Source organism: Salmo salar, chromosome ssa09 (assembly GCF_905237065.1).
Source record: "Salmo salar chromosome ssa09, Ssal_v3.1, whole genome shotgun sequence".
Taxonomy (NCBI): Eukaryota; Metazoa; Chordata; class Actinopteri; order Salmoniformes; family Salmonidae; genus Salmo; species Salmo salar.
In genome coordinates, this window is record NC_059450.1 from 116,769,813 (window position 1) to 116,787,265 (window position 17,453).

Genomic DNA, 17,453 nt, shown 5'->3' on the forward strand with positions numbered 1-17,453 from the left:
TGATTTTCCCATGCATGTCAAGCAAAGAAGAACTGAGTTTGAAGGTAGGCCTTGAAATACATCCCACAGGTACACCTCTAATTGACTCAAATGATGTCAATTAGCCTATCAGAAGCGTCTAAAGCCATGACATCATTTTATGGAATTTTCCAAGCTGCTTAAAAGGCACAGTCAACTTAGTGTATGTAAACTTCTGACCCACTGGAATTGTGATACAGGGAATTATAAGTGAAACAATTGTTGGAAAAATTACTTGTGTCATGCACCAAGTAGATGTCCTAACCGACTTGCCAAAACTATGGTTTGTTAACAAGGAATTTGTGGAGTGGTTGAAAAACGAGTTTTAGTGACTCCAACCTGTGTATGTAAACTTCCGACTTCAACTGTATAACTTATGTTAATTCCCACCATCAGTCTGAGTTGAGTTCACCTTAGCCTAGCTAAGTGGACTATAGCTAGGCTTCTAGAAAATAAGCTGGGTGTACAGCAACAGTCTCTCTCTCACAGCCATTCCGTCACCATGTATTGTATGTAACCACTCAAATTTATGGGAAGAACTATGGGCAATAGCACTGATAAAGTATATTTTAGTTGACATGCCTGTGTGATGTGTCTAATATACATAAATAAAAATGTATGTTATATTTTGAATCATAAGCTCTTTGCTCTTACAACAGAAGTAAAACAATTTAATAAAGACCATATATGCCAAACATGCTATGAAAAGGTTATTGTTTTGTAATCTATCAATTGAAAAATGAAAATGAGTTGTTTATACAAAACTTTATTGCATTTGGTCATCCCCAAAATTAGGCCATTAAAATGGTTAGTTACTTAGTTGCATCCTTCCTCAGGGAACTGTCTGTGGATAGCTGACAACAGGGTGGCAGGTTTTTTGATGTGCTGCTCAAGAGTTTCATAGCTCAGAAGACTCACCTGGGGACAGGGGGATGGACACATGTTAGTTTTTATAAAAGTCTGGGAGACTTTTACAGGGAGGAGAGAGCATGAATTTGAGTGAGTACATTAAATCCAATCCAACCAGTGGCCCAGGACAATATGCTATGCTATCACACAGGCAGACTGCCATAGTAAAGGAGATTTACAGAGTGAATCAAGTGTACTATTACGAGTGGAGCTTACTTCTATGTGCTTTGGAGAGATCTCAGGTAGTTGGTCAGTAGGCTCTGGAGGTGCTTGGACCATTCTGTTTCTATGGTACCTGGAGAGAGACAGATAGAGGTAGTGAGTGTGCTTGAAATACAGTCCTCACCCGACCTCCCACTGACCCAGGGCGTTCTGCCTAAACCCTCTAATCACAGTCTCTCTGACAGGGAGTTACTCCAGGATTATACAGGTGTATGGTGTACAGGTGGTGTACAGGGCTTCTCCACTTATATGAGTGGAGTATTAGTACTCTTGATACTCGTAATAGTATCATGCAATTTAAAGAAAAACAATGACTTACTGACACAAGAGTGTTCCATGTTCCGGCTGGTAGCAAACCTCATCCTGGATGCAGATAAATGTCCTGCCTTGTCGAATGGTGGCATCTACCTCCACCAGGCTCAAAGAAATCAGATGACAAACCTGAAGAGATTAACAAAAGAAAATGGTACCTGCATTTAGGGTTCATGTATTAGTTAGCCTATTTCATGATTCATGTCTGTAAATGACAACAATAGAGCTGATTAAAAAATATGACATGCCATCCAATCAAATTATATTATGGCACAAGGTCCATCTCACTAACAATTGCTACTTCAACTTATTCCATTACAACATCATGCTCCTCCTTATTTTACTGTAGTTAGTTAACTTAGATGCTTGTGATTGTTGAGACCCAATTTTGCAGACAGACTGCCTCAAAGATGATGTTGGAAAACATTTGCTAGTCAACATGCATTGCTTTGGACACATGCCACGATTCTTGCTTTACATCTTACAGATATAGCTACCATAGGTAACTAGATAATAATAGTTTATGATAATTGCAGTTTAGTTTATCATCATCTACTGCAACTAGCTATGTGTAAAACTGAAAGACTGGCTGTAAAACGCAACAAGTTAGCTAGCTAACTAGATAACCAACAAGCTAGCTAGCTACTGTAGCTGGCTTGACACTCACTCCTTAACGTTAGCTTACCATGCTTTTCAGGACAACTCAACATTCTTCTTGCCAATCCCTTCGACTCCTTCTTGCCTACTCCTGTCTCTCAGTCTTCTTCTAGGTTCAAAACGTTATGGATGTAGACAGTCCGGTGTGTTATTGTCAAAAACCAACCCGCTCATTATACAGCCATCTGGTACAGTCAACGGCTCAGTGTTCCAGAGCTGTTCACTGGCACAGAAGCATCGATGTTATCTCAGATTTCCCAACGTCAAATAAAAAAGTGACATATCATATTGATACATATCTGCACTGCATATTATTGTTTGGGGGGGGGCTAATGTGAAGCATTTCATGAAACCATAAATATAAGAATATTAATTAATTTAATGTTTCCCCAGGGGTGCAATAACAACTGCGCACAGGGCTTGAAATCACCGCCCGAGTTTAAGCACCGCCATCGCCTAATCATGATTCATCCAAATAATCAATGAAAACCCCAAACCAGGAACTACTGCTGCTCGTAATCACATACTGTAATTCTACATGAGTCTTCGCTGTTCACGTGTGAATCTGTCCACGAAAGATTAGCCAATACAGAACACGCCTAAGGCCTGCCTGCCTGAGCCAGTGCCTGAACCAAGCAGAGAGAACTCCGGCAAGGGGAGAGCAGGACACGCATGACCAGCCTCTCAAAACAGACAGCAATTATTTCATCATTTATTCATGGTCTAACCTCGGTGCCCTCTACCTTGTGGAGAGGAAGCACTGGAAACCATGCTAGGTTTCCCCACCATGCTAATCAGAGTGAGCGCTTCAGCTCTGCATCATATGATGAGCAATACTCAATTGGGGTCAACAACAGGGCTCTTCAAGCTCTACACCATGCACTTCAGGTAAATAGGAATAAATATGAATGGTTAGAAATGTACTTGTGTGAATAATTAATTTCCCTAAGCCCTCAACACAAAATGGCTGTATGATGACCTTTGCCCTGCTACCTGGTTCTGAAGGTCAGGCTCAGATTGGGGTGTCAGAGTCCTCTGGCCATGCAGATGGTAGGTGTGCGAATGTTGTGTTATTGTATATGAGCCTAAACAACTATTTTGTAATTCTCCCTACCGGCTATTCAGCATGCTACCATTTCTATCCACACATGCTATCATTTCTAACTAAATCTCATCCATGACCCTCCAGCAGACTCTCCAGCATTCACCTAATCTGTAAAACACACAGATACCACGTACGTCTTAAACACACACTCTCAAATAGGCTAACTGCAGTAAATAGCTATCCAAGGTATTAACGGATTTTAATGTGGCATCTGTACTACCCTCATAATCATCATGTGTCCTATTCCCAGTGCAGATTAAGTATCTACTATAAATTCCTTTAGTGTGTACCAGAAGATAAAAGCACCCGAGATACTGTATCCAATGGAATGCCCATTCCCCATGTAGCCTTTGATGAATCAGTGGCGGAGTTTGTTTTTCATGGCTCGGTGCTTCGGGTGGGTGAAGATTTCACTTAAGGACCAATGGAATGGTCTAAAATGAGCAAACTCTCCCTACCTGGGGCACACAATACGAACTCAACCATTGTCACGATGTTGCAATGCAACCAACCAGCCAGCCAATGGTAAACATCGGAGACCCATGAAACCAACGCAACAGCCTTGAGATCCCACAATCTACCGAAATGAACAGCGAGACGATTCCATTTACCCAGCAGCATCTCTGTCATTCAGCATTTCATCCCCAGATGAGAGACGGTCAGTCGCCGTCACCCACAAAAAAACAATTGTCAGTCTATACAGCCGACAACAGTCAGTCTCGCTAAAATGAGCTCTGTGAGAATCACAGTCAGGATGAATAGAGTTTTGATGGCGTATCAGTGCTCCAACATTAGGAGTTATTCATATTCCCAGCACACCGCCGCGTTCCACCGCCGCGGTGTAGGGACGGGCTAATTCCTTGTCTTTATGGAAGAGGAAGGGATAACAAATCCCCCTGTGGAGGATGCTTCAGGTAAACAGTGTGGCGTCAACTCGGCGGGGCTAGCCTCGTATCTTCACAGGGGCAGCCAGATTAATTTGAGGGAATTAAAGAAGCCCCCTCAGTGACAAACACATGGAACCCACGGCCACAGAGCAGACTGGCACAGTAGACCACGAGACAGGGCTACACGGATTGCGATGACAATGGCACACAAAGTGAAAGACAAAAGCATACATTGGTTTCAGTAGGGGACTTTGGCAGAGGCAAGGGTGGTGCTTGTGCCAATTTTAAGATTGGGGGATCTGGGTGAGATGAGTGGTTGGATGTGTGTTGCTGCCCATCTGCCAGTGTCACTCCACCCCTCCCCTCCCTCAGTCCTGTGGACTAAGATTGCCATGGTCCTGCGGGCTCAGCCCACGCTGATAAGAGTTAACTCTGCTCCCCCCCGCTAATGTGGAATGGTGCAGAGGACGGAGAGGAGTCACCTTCCACGGACAGACATGTTACCGATACGGAGGGGAGAATCGCAGGATAGTTTGCCAGACTCTGAGCAAGTCAGAGCTGGCTGGTAACGCTTTGGGATATTTTCCTGTAATTGTCATGGCCATCATCCTAATTATAGAAGCCAATAATGTCATCACTGACATCAGTCATTACTTTCAAGCCCGTCATCTATTTCATGCTTCTGGTTGTCACCATCAACAGCCGAACCATCAACAGGCAAACCATTAACAGCCTAACCATCACCAGCATCACAGTCATCATGACCGTTACCATCATATGAAAACTCCCTGAATAAAGTTTTCATCAGATCCATTGTCATCTGTGCGCCCCCGATATTGTATAATATATATGGACCCAGCAGGTAGAGTAAAAGCAAAACACTTATCTCCGGCTTTTATTCCACTGGAAGAGGAGGACATTTGTGTTAGTGCTAAGTGTGCGGTAGCTGATAAAAATGGTGAATACAGTACATACCGGCGGGATGAGAGATTAAGAATAACAGAGGGAATAAAAGTAATGTATCTTTCCTTTCTGCAATCGCTGTCAGCGGTCATGCTAAGAGGGAGCATTTATGCAATTAAAGTCTGTGTGTGCCGTACCGCATGCAAGAGACCCTGCTGACAATGCATTTGGCTATCCTCGCTTCGCGAGTTAGTGAGGAAACTTTATTTACATGCCATTAGGCTGTGTAAACACATCAGGACCCTGAATTATGTGATGAACAACGCCATTAAAACAATCTCTTAATATGTAACTAACATCACTTTACAACGTACAGTGCTACTGATCTCCATCGACTCGTTTTTTTGCTTTCTATGCAGTTACCATTGCATACACAACTAATGGGTCTGTTCATTTTGATTGAATGTTTTTATTGTTTTTAGTAAGGTACACAAAACAAGGAACACTTGGACAAAGAAGCAAGTGACAAGATCGAAGAAAACATACAGTTCCCATCCCACAGGACTTCCCCAACCCAAAGTTACATTAGTGGTTCACAATAGCAGTCTTTTTACAGTCATATGCTGATGAAAGAGCAGATATCTTTCTCTCACCCGGCCAAGGCATTCGTGCTACAGATATTTCCATGTTTATAATGTAAATGAATGATAGCACCCACCGCTGTCTGTTTAAAGAATGTGGAGCCTGCCAACGTGAGGCTATCATCTTCTTGGCTGCTGTTAATCCAGCCAGCCAAATTACGTCGCTGCCCGACAGATAGGTCTAAAGTAGTGTCATCATTTAACAATAAAATAGATGGTGAGCATGGTACACTTCTACACATTATATCAGAGAGACAGGATGAAACAACCCCAGAAACGTAAAACGTCTGGACATTACCAAACCATATGGAAGAAATGTGCCAGAAGCCCCCCCCCAATTTGGACATTGCCTACCTTTCATCTTGAACAGTTTGCATGGTGTGCAGTAAGTTCTACGGGCAGAACATGTGTCTGTTCTGCCCTCTTCATTAATAGTATGATATGACAGCTAAATGCTTTTTCATAATACAGGAGTCAATATCTGGATCTTCGTTGTCCACCTTAACGACACAGGGTGAAACGACAAGGAACAAGAAATACTGAATTAAATATGAGTGAGAATAAGGAACTTCACGTGTAAATACAGAGCAATACACCATACAAACTCCAAAGTCGTGATACAAAAGAAAGAGCCGTCATACAATACATTTAAACAGAGGAAACATAGCACCATTCCACTAAGCCCAAGATGTACTCTTAAGGAGCCTAACGCTGCTCCTTAAGGTCCAAGGATCGTATGTTATTTTCAGAGGTAGACTGGCTCTGGCTGCCAAAACAGCCAAATAATCCATCTAAACGTGAATCGATTCTCAATTTTGATACGGTTCTAGAAACTTCAAATAATTTCACAAATATATACACTTACTGTACACTGTTTTAACCGGCTTTATCACGGTTGCAGCCGACAGTATTGTTCAGTGGCAACACATTTCTGATGGGCTTCTTCACTTGCACACAGGTATTTGGAGCATGCTAAATAGCGAATTAGCACAGGTGGTCCATCTGTCATCCGTCTCTCGTCCGTAAACACGCGCTGCAACATGGAGATATGGCTGTGTGGGAACATTAACCCTATAAAAGGTGTGTATTCATTTAACCTTTAGTTTTTTTAACATTATTTCTGGCTGATATGAAAGAGAAGGTATATCTCCAAAACCGTACAGCAAGCGATCCATGTTAATGTTCTGACCCAGCGCCAAGGATCTTCACAAAACAAATTACTTACAGTTGAAGTCGGAAGTTTACATACACTTAGGTTGGAGTCATTAAAACTCGTTTTTCAATCACTCCACAAATTTCTTGTTCACAAACTACAGTTTTGGCAAGTCAGTTAGGACATCTACTTTGTGCATGACACAAGTCATTTTTCCAAAAATTGTTTACAGACAGATTATTTCACTTATAATTCCCTGTATCACAATTCCAGTGGGTCAGAAGTTTACATACACTAAGTTGACAGTGCCTTTAAACAGCTTGGAAAATTCCAGAAAATTATGTCATGCCTTTAGACACTTCTGATAGGCTAACTAACACAATTGGAGTCAATAGGAGGTGTACCTGTGGATGTATTTCAAGGCCTACCTTCAAACTCAGTGCCTCTTTGCTTGACATCATGGGAAAATCAAAAGAAATCAGCCAAGACGTCAGAAAAAAAATTGTAGACCTCCACAAGTCTTGTTCATCCTTGGGAGCAATTTACAAACGCCTGAAGGTACCACGTTCATCTGTACAAACAATAGTACGCAAGTATAAACACCATGGGACCACGCAGTCGCCATACCGTTCAGGAAGGAGACGCGTTCTGTCTCCTAGAGATGAACGTACTTTGGTGCGAAAGGTGCAAATCAATCCCAGAACAACAGTAAAGGACCTTGTGAAGATGGAGGAAACAGGTACAAAAGTATCTATATCCACGGTAAAACGAGTCCTATATCGACATAACCTTAAAGGCTGCTCAACTCAGTTAAACTGAGTTTAAATGTATTTGGCTAAGGTGTATGTAAACTTCCGACGTATGTGTAACGTAATGGAACTGAGACTCATGACCAAGGGCTACATCCCACTAGCTATCTACCATAAAATTTCACAAAATGTAACAACATAACACATCTGGTTATGAAACAACAAAATGTTAACATGGATGCAACTGGAAGAACCTCTTAAGTAACAATTTCTTACAGACAATGCAACTGTAGGATAAACGATGGCAGTAGATATTGGAGGGAGGAGTTTAATGTGCATCTTCTTGCGCCATCTTGTACTTGAATGACCTCTAACCTGTGATCTTCTTCTTCTTGTGGCTTTCTGGCAGACTAAATGCTGTGTTGCGTAATGCTGCCTTTTGCAGGTCGGAGTGCAGATTGCACAATTTGGGGAAAACTTAAACTGCACCACCATCTAACCCTGCACCTATACACTATCCCCCAAAACCCACCACTCCTTCCTACTACTTTGTCTCTTAACAATCATACACCAGACCGTCGACATGGGAAGAATTCCTGTAGAATCTTCTGCATGACATGAAACTTCCTGTAGAATCTTCTGCACTAAAATCTCTCACACCCAAATATTTCTCTGCAGCTGCAACATCTATGTTCTCTGATTTCAGCTCCATCAGTGCAGTGCAATTGTTCACCATGGCTATAAACGCAATAAATCCAACCTTACTAAAACTCATCCTCTCTGGATCTCTCTCTTCAGGCCTACTCACTGGGAGGCTCCCAGTCGACTCACTCACCCATGGGACATTCTCTACTCTCTTCATTGCCTCAGCATAGGACATGTTCTGCCACACTCGAACTCTGGCAATCTCAACCTGTCTCTCTCTCACAGGGCACTTTGGATCCCCAGTTGCATGGGCACCCCCACAGTTGGCACACAGTGCTTTCTCCATCCCGACTGTACACTCCCTCTGACTATGCCCTCCTGCACATTTCTCACATCTTGGGATCAGTCTACGCACTGCTGCAACATGTCAGAATCCTTGGCACCTAAAGCACCGTAGGGGGTTCGGAACATAGGCCCTCACAGAATAACAAATATAACTGAACCTGACCTTATCAGGTAGAAACTCTGTGTCGAAGCTCAACAAGACAGACAGGGTATCGTCAGTCTCGCCATTGCCATCGGGTCTACGTCTCACCAAACACTAGGAATATTCTATTTAATTTGATCAGCCTCTACACTCTACGCTACCCCACTGATCATTCCTTTGAGAGGCGCCCTGCTCCGGAGAGAAAAACATCACACTCCCTCCAAAAGGCCTCTAACCTTGTCACATGACATGAGTCAATAAAAGGCAAATATCTGACCAGTAGTTGGCGAGAAGCCACAGAAACGTCTAACTGGAAACATGACAGTGGCCATGTGACTACCCTTGGTTGAAGTCAGGACATGGTCTTTGCAGCACCTGAGTCACACTGGGTCAAGTAGCACTTGCAGTTACTACATTTCTACTCTTCCCCGATGTTTGATGTGTGTGTGTGTGTGTGTGTGTGTGTGTGTGTGTGTGTGTGTCTGAATGTGAGAGAGAGAGTCACAGAAAGTATTTTTTTGTGTGTGCCACACACACCCACATCCATTCACATCTAGACGCACACACACACAATCGTCCGGAGCATCTGCTTCCCTCTGTCGGGTCCTCAGGTGGCACACAGGGCTAGTTCAGCCCACTTACACTGATGGCCATCTGGTTTAGGCTATATAAGTGGCCCATCAGTTTACACATGGCAGAGAGACTCCCTGCTAGGCTGCCCTCAACCCATGGTACACACTCCTGCCACCACTCAGAGTCTTATGATGTGCATGTTCACCAGACAAAACCTAGTGTCCCAAAACCAAATCCTTCCAGCCATCTCAAACTGCCCATACATTTTAGCAGAGCCCCGAGATGGAGACCATGTATCTCTCGTTGTTTCCAGACAACGAGACGTAACTGTACAACGGCAGAGCTACAGTAGGAGCTGCACAGACACATAAAACACGACGACAGTAGACATCTCTCTATAGACGAGTTGCGAATCGATAGATTTGATGAATTGGGTGATAAATATGGCACTGCAAGCGGCTTCCTCAAATCTGCCCGATTACATGAAGTGGCTTTGAGCTGAAGTAGGGGGGAGGGAGTGTTGGGCTCAGAACACCTTAATGCCTTGCAGAGAAATCCCAGTCATCCACAATCACTAAGGGGCTTAGCTACAGACTTTGAGAAGAAACACCCCAAGAGCATATAAGTATGGATCTACTATCAGCGGTCCTCTCACAAGCATGACAGTACATTGGCTTAGTTAAATTGAGTATTTCACAAATGAAATCTGCTTGGAAAACTCCCTAAAATTATTGTGGGGCATTTTCTGGGAGAAGACTAGTGGCAAAGTCAGCTTAAAAGTTAATTTGTTTTGTATTACTTCACAGTGCAGGCTTGTGTGCTTCCTATGACATTTGTATTTGCATCAAACTGTTTCTGCGATGGATTGCGTACTTCTTATAACATTCCTGCCAACCAAATCAATGTAATGCTTAATTTGGTCGAAATAGCAAAATGAGTGCTGCCGATTTTTTTCCAAACAAATTACAATGTCTATTTGATGCACCATGAACAACAGCATCCAAAACGTAATAGTATTGATCTATGATACAATGTAAATAGTTTTAAAATCCCATGAAGGATAATTGGATGGCTTGTGTCTGTGTGTACGCTTGTGAGAGAGAGCGTGAGAGAGGGCAAGAAAGAGAGATAGAAAGCATGTGACTGTGTGTGTGCGTGCATGCTTGCGTGTGTGTGAATTTGCGCTCAGATGAAGGAACATTCATGAAGACGCCGAAACAGTGAGTGTTCATATTACCAAACGGTAATGAAAAAGGCATGGCCTTTGCCCATCATTTCCTGTGCATCAATACACCTCGACCCATCCTCCTCATCCAATGACGTAGACCTCCGTTGTGATATCCACCAATAGGTAACTCAACAGCATCTCTCTCACATTCCGCTGCATTAACTCCTTTACAACAGGTGTGACCTGTTGTCGGCGGGCCATTAAAATCACTAACTGGGGCCAGCGCATCCCTCCCTCGTTATCGCTACGGCTGTCGCATGTCTGTCTGCTTAATTAATCTACACACTCTCAGGGATGGAGGAGGTGGCGTGTCAACGGCCATGATTAAAAATTGATCTGGGGCATGGGGAGGATGATGAAAACTCGGAGCAAGACGCCGAGGATTAGCACATGATTATGGGCCTGGGGAGGTGACAGGGCCTTTCGCTGAGCTCGGCTGGATTTGGACCAGAGGAGGAGAAAGAGAAAAGTGCTGCGGTGACTGTGCAGTACAAAAGGGCCTCACTCACGCCCATGTAACTAACTAGAGCCAAGTGGCTTCTTTGAACTGTCGCCCTTGATTTCATTCATTATTTTTCATGGCTTGAGTACAATTGGCAGTCATTGAAGCAGGTATTTGGTACTTGTGTTAATGCCCAGTTGATGTTAGGGAGTGTAATCTAATTAGCTAATACTAAGTGAATCATTTAATTAAGGGACAATGGCCTAATGGTTAACTAAGTGCGTAATGCCATGTGTGTGTGTGTATACACATATTAGTAGAGAATTACAAACTAATTAAATAAGGAAGGCATGAGTTGTAAGTGAACTAACTACTAGCAAGACTCAGGCTCAGTAGAAGAACTAGGGAGAAACACACTGCTTACACATTCTCCCATTGATTGATAAAACATACCATGACTGGGGTTACAAAGCTACCAGTAATTTACCAAAGTTACCAGAATCTTCAGTGATTTTGGTAATTAACAGAAAATCTATGGGAATCTATTGTAAGTTTGGTTATGTATACTTGCAAATAGCCTAATTCATGAAAAAAGGCTTGAATCAACAATGGCATTATTTTCAATTCCTTCTGTAACTCGTCCAACTATTGAATTTTTTCCACAACTGTTACCAGTTTGACGCCAAAGCATTGACAACAAATACATATTGGCATAGTAAAAAAAAAATATATAAAAGCTATTTAATGCTGCAACCCTCATATTAAACCCCAACAGGTATTAATTAAGTTGATGGTTTATATTTAGGATAATGTTTTACAGCTTTGTCCTATTTCTTTTCTTTGAAGATCATCTTATTTAATTATTTCATGTGATAAGGCCGCACAGAGGGCCAGAGATAATTACACACACTTGTGATATTCTGAAGTACCTAGATATCTTGTGATTGTCACGTCCTGACCAATATTTAGGTATTATTTGTATTATATTTGGTCAGGACGTGGCAGAGGTATATTTGTTTTGTATTATGGGGTTTTGTGTGTGGTGTAGTGGGGGTGTTAGTTTTGGTATAGGTTCTAGGTTTGTTTTTCTATGTGTAGTTTTGGGTGCTGGACTCTCAATTGGAGGCAGGTGTTTCTAGTTGCCTCTGATTGGGAGTCATATAAGTAGGTGTGTATTTGTTTGGTAGGTTGTGGGTAGTTGTATTTTGCACTGCGTTTATTTATGCCTGTAGAACTGGCACTAGTCTTATTTAGTTTTCTTGTTTTTCCTCCGTGTTCACATTCATTTAATAAATTAAGATGATGAGCACTAACTCCTCTGTGTATTGGTCCACGTTCTCCGACGATGATTTCGCTATATCGTCTGACGACGAAGAAAGCTGTGACAGTGATAGATTACGTAGAATCCATGAAAGATACCAAAATTCTGGTACTTTACTGGTAAACCTTGAAAGTTTCCAGTAATATGCCCTGCCTTTGTAACCCTAACCATGACCCAACATTCCTTTTTTTAAACTTAAGTTCAAGATATAATTGGATCATTCCAGAGTTGAAACAGGGATACCAGTGTGTGGTTTTAGGGTTATGGGTCATCTTACCACATAGTACACACCCTGCAGCCTTCCGGCTAAGAGAGTCATGCTAATCATCCCATCGATCATTTACGATGCGGGCGTCTAGGCTATTTTCTGCTACAGGTTAGGGTTTGGAGGGGAAAGTCTCTTCTCCACGCTATCTCCCAGTTCCCACATTAACCGTCTGCCAATCACCTCTGAGAAAGTACAGCTTCCAGAACTACTACCTGGAGCCTAATGACATATTGTACTTCCTCATCTCCATGCATGGCCTTGGTTAAGGTCATAGTATCACGTGAAATAAAGGTCTGGCTTCAAATTGAAAATATCCTCTATCACCCACATTAGAAGTCAAAGGAATCGGTCCATATTTCCAGCTCATTTCGTGTTGAGCTAAAACACTTGAGCCTCTGCAGTCTAGTCATAAACCTGTTATAATCTCTTTTCAGAGAGTTATCTATTATTTATTTTCCAGCAACATGATAGTCACGTAATTGATATGCAGCCATAGTAGCATGCAGAGAACCAGGCCTGTATACATTTAGGGAGTTTAGTTTTTTGGGGGCGGAGATGAGACACCCAGATTGGTTCATGTCTGGGTCTTCTGGTAGGGGATAAAGCCAATCGTCCCCTTGTTGCCCTTTCCAACAGAGGCATACGTGAGGAGAATACACTAAGATGGATAAACCTGAAAAAAGGGGAACATCACCGGATTCTAAGAGGCCAGTCATAGAAAATGTGAGCAATACAGAGGAAGAAGGAACACTTAAAAAAAAAAAGGCTAAGCTTATAGATTTAGTCAGACGTTGTATGGTAGTTTGAAGAGCAGTGTGTATGTATGTATGTATGTATGTATGTATGTATGTATGTATGTATGTATGTGTGAGAGAGAGAGAGAGAGAGAGAGAGAGAGAGTATGCACACTTGTATGTCTGCGTCTCTGACTTGGCTTGCACATGAGTATAAGTGTAGTATGAGTATAATGGTTACGTGCAGATGAGCATATTATGTGTGATATCACACACACTAGCTGAAAGCTTCAGCACTACGTATGCATCCAAATGAGACATCACACGTGATGGCAGCCTATCAGAATCCCAGACTTCTTTTTCAGACTGTAAATAATTTTAAAAAATGCCATCATGGCATATAACCTTGAATAAAGCGTTGAGGTTGGTAGGCGGACGAGGAAGAACAGGTTGGAATAACCATCTGTCCCACATCAACATGCTCAACACAGCACCTGGTTTCATTTGTATTGGCAGGCCTTAAAACCAACAACTATTATCTAATAGAGATTTCATAGCCTTTGTTTGTTTCATTTTATCAGTTCAATCGACTGATATGGACATATGGTTCCTTTACTTTTAAATAGAGTTTTGAGTTTTGACTCAATCCTCGAGAGTTGATTTATACAAGGCGTATTTTTTCATCAACATCTTACACAACAGTTCATGTTACAGTTATTGGCATCTGATAACAGAAAAAAATTGTTATGTTGCCATTCTTTGTTGAAATATGCTATCAAAAGGCAGGCAACAACATTCTCTTTATTCGAGATCCCCATGCGAGAGCCAATCTTACATACTATGTGAACCTGATGAGTCATCCTTTAAGCTTTAAAGCCCATGCCAGTTTGGAGGTTAGTTCCAATGAAACATAACACTGAGGACCGTAAATGTAAAGAGTCATTAACAAAAGAACAAGGTAGGACGGCTAGTTCCCTCAGCCAAAACTGTTCACCATCATGCACAGTGAGACAGCCACGTTGATGGTATAACCCATTGCTCAGGAGAATGTAATGCTCTTCAGTTTGATTCTATTTTGATTTCTCACAAGGCAATGCTGTGAACATGTCATTGTGGCCTCTTTGCAGGGGGCCTTCAAGTACAACACCAAAAGGAAATTACCTGTCACGTTCGAAAATAGGGTGTTGGCAACAGAGTCTTATCAAAACCATAATTCGGGGAATTCACTTATGCCATGCGCCGTTTCGCGCCACGCATCCTACTTTGCCAAGCCTTTGTTTAGAAGAATCCCGAAGGTTTAGTGTTTTTATTTGTTTCGTCTATATATAGTCCTTAGAAGGACTGTCTGAGAGGCATCGCAGGTACACTTCAAGTGGGCAAATGTTTGCATAACAAATGATCCCACTGGGCCCAGACGTCCATTCAACGTCTATTCCACGTTGGTTCAATGTCGTTTGAAATGACGTGGAAACAACGTTGATTCAACCAGTATGTGCCCAGTGGGACGGCTTTATCTCAACCAAAAAAACCCATGTCAGCTCATAGGGCCAACAAAGGCCCCAAATAAACAGGTGATGCATGTTGCATGTATACTAATAAATCACTCCGGTATAAACGGAACCAAGTCCGTCAAGTGAGTGGATTGGCGAGCTCATTAGTCATCACAAAGTATTAAAACCGCCAATGGTATAAAATGAGCAAGCAGTACATGTCTTCCTTCCTTCCCCTGACACGAGTCTACTCACACGCAAGTGTGATTATTAATATAGTTTAGTTGATCATCATGATATCACAGTGACAAAATATCTGCTCCCTCAATCTTTCTCTCTTCACTTCTTCCTTTCTTTCCTTCTTCCACTGTCTCCCCCTACAGTGCTCTTCCACCCATCCCTAATAGAATCCTCAAGCAGAGGCGATTTAAAAAAGTAGAGCATGAAAGGAGTGTGCATGTGCGACGGTGCCATTCTATTGTGGTGGGGCCTTTATTCACCGGGGGCCCCACTACAGAGAGGGACTGAGAGGAGCTAGGAGGAGTCGGCGCGTCCAATAGTCCTGTAAAGTCGAGGCGTTAAGGGGGAATTGAGGAGGAGTGACTACTGCCAATGTCCAGCTGGGTCCAATTGATTCCTGGTGACGCCCCGCACGGAGACACCATCAATGCCATCGATGGGCACCGCCCGAGTGACTGTGCCAGCAAATATACAGCGGGCCCTAACGGACCTCACAGCCGGTCCCGTGTGCTTCAAGCTTCATCCGTCTGATATAAACTGTCAATCACTTCCCTACATCAGAAGAATGGTGGGGGCCGTGTCCCAATACTGTCAAACGCCTTCCTTTAATAGTCTCATTTTATTTTTGGCCATTGACATGTGAAAGGAGGGCATTAATCAAATGGCCACCGGATTATTTTCATTGACACACCCCCCCAACTGTTTTTTACACTGCTGCTACTCGCTGTTTATTATTTATGCATAGTCACTTCACCCCTACCTACATGCACAAATTACCTTGACTAACCTGTACCCCCACACATTGACTCGGTACCGGTAACCCCTATATTTAGCCTCGTTATTTTTATTTTACACTTTTTACTTTAGTTTATTTGGTAAACATTTTCTTAACTCTTTCTTGAACTGCACTGTTTAAGGGCTTGTAAGTAAGCATTTCACGGTAAGGTCTACACTTGTTGTATTTGGCGCATGTGACTAATAAAGTTTGATTTGATTTACGCTGTATCAATTACATCTGTCAAGTAATTTTAGATTGGTGGTCTGGAAGGAAAGGACTCTCAGGCCCTAATTGGGCCAAAATGAACATTTGCTAGAAACATTTGGATGGAACCTGTTTTTTTATTTTATTGTTGTACAGAAATGCCTAAAATGATCAAGAACACATTTTGAGTAGGAGCTGGACCAGCCCATGGAGAACATTGAAGCTCATTTGCAATGGGCCAAATCAGCAGAAGGGCACCGACAGACATTTCAATAGCCTAATGCGTAGCGAGCTGGCAGGACAGACCATTCGTTCGGTCGACCCAGTTCCTGTGGGCATTATACTGATTCGCTCTTAATAATCTTTGGGCTGCAGCGTGTCGCGTACTGGGACCTGGCAGTGGCTGTTACGCCATTCCTCTGCACAGCTTTTGAAAATTGTCTAGAAATTACAGCTTCAGGGTGTTGTTGTTAGCTTGAGCTCTTCGTCTCCGAAACATGTCCTTTATGCACATTCTTCTCTTCTTCCAAATCAATATGGAAGACAAGAGGCAGAGTTTAAGAAAGCGTTGCTGCCCAAGAGTCGAGCAAAACCTCTGATTCGTCCAAAACAAAGAAAGATGTTTTTTATGATGAGCTGTTTGAGAAATGTACTGTACTTGCTTTGTTTGTGTGGGTGTGTGTTTGTATTAGTGTATTGAATGTTTTTGAGTGTACTATATGCTCATACCCTTCAGTGGGTGTGTAGACAAGTGCAAGATACATAATATGCTATGTTTACATAACTTTGTGTGTGCATATGTGTGTGAGCATGCATATGTGTGTGTGTCTGCAAGCATCCGTGTATGCTCACTGCTTTCCCAGACCAAGTAAATAAAATCAGACAACTAGTCAATGAGGAACAGGGAGCAATGTTTAAGTACTTAGTCCTAGATAAATTCACCTATAGTAACATCTCTCCTGTCCCAGTCAGTTAATTGGCTGCCGTGTTCATTAGTTTAGGCTCCCCACAATATCTGCTGAGAGAGAGCGTTTATCAGAGCACAGACACATCAGTCTATAGACTGTGTACCTGCTCTAAAACCAGCCACAATCCAAACTGTGTCTCTCTGTGCACAATGTTCCTCTACATGTTCGGCATTCAAAATCATCCCTCCAACTCCCCGTGGTAACAGAAACCGCTTGGGGTATACGTTTCCCCTGAAACAAAGATTGAAAACACCAAAGAAAGTGAAGTTCCCTCTTTCTCTCACTGTGGCTGTGCTTTTTTCACAGTGGGACAGAACCGCCTATCTTCAGTCACTAGGATTTGCCTCCAGAATGTCGACATGGATACCCTAAATGAGATCCCTAATCAATATGCTCCCTTAGTGACAGCTGCCATTGATCAGAGCAGAAAAACTAAACAAGTCGCCTGCATACAGGCCTGGGCCAGGCCCTGTAAGACGACGTGAGGAGCCCTGGGCCAGGCCCTGTAAGACGACGTGA

At 42.6% G+C, this 17,453-nt stretch overlaps 1 protein-coding gene across 2 annotated transcripts in view; it reads right to left on the reverse strand.

Moving 5' to 3' along the window:
* The window catches only part of LOC106612724 (leucine-rich repeat and fibronectin type III domain-containing protein 1-like protein), a 116,691-nt gene that overhangs the window by 25,761 nt on the left and 73,477 nt on the right, over window positions 1-17,453 (reverse strand). The gene's annotated exons all lie outside the window — the stretch shown is intronic.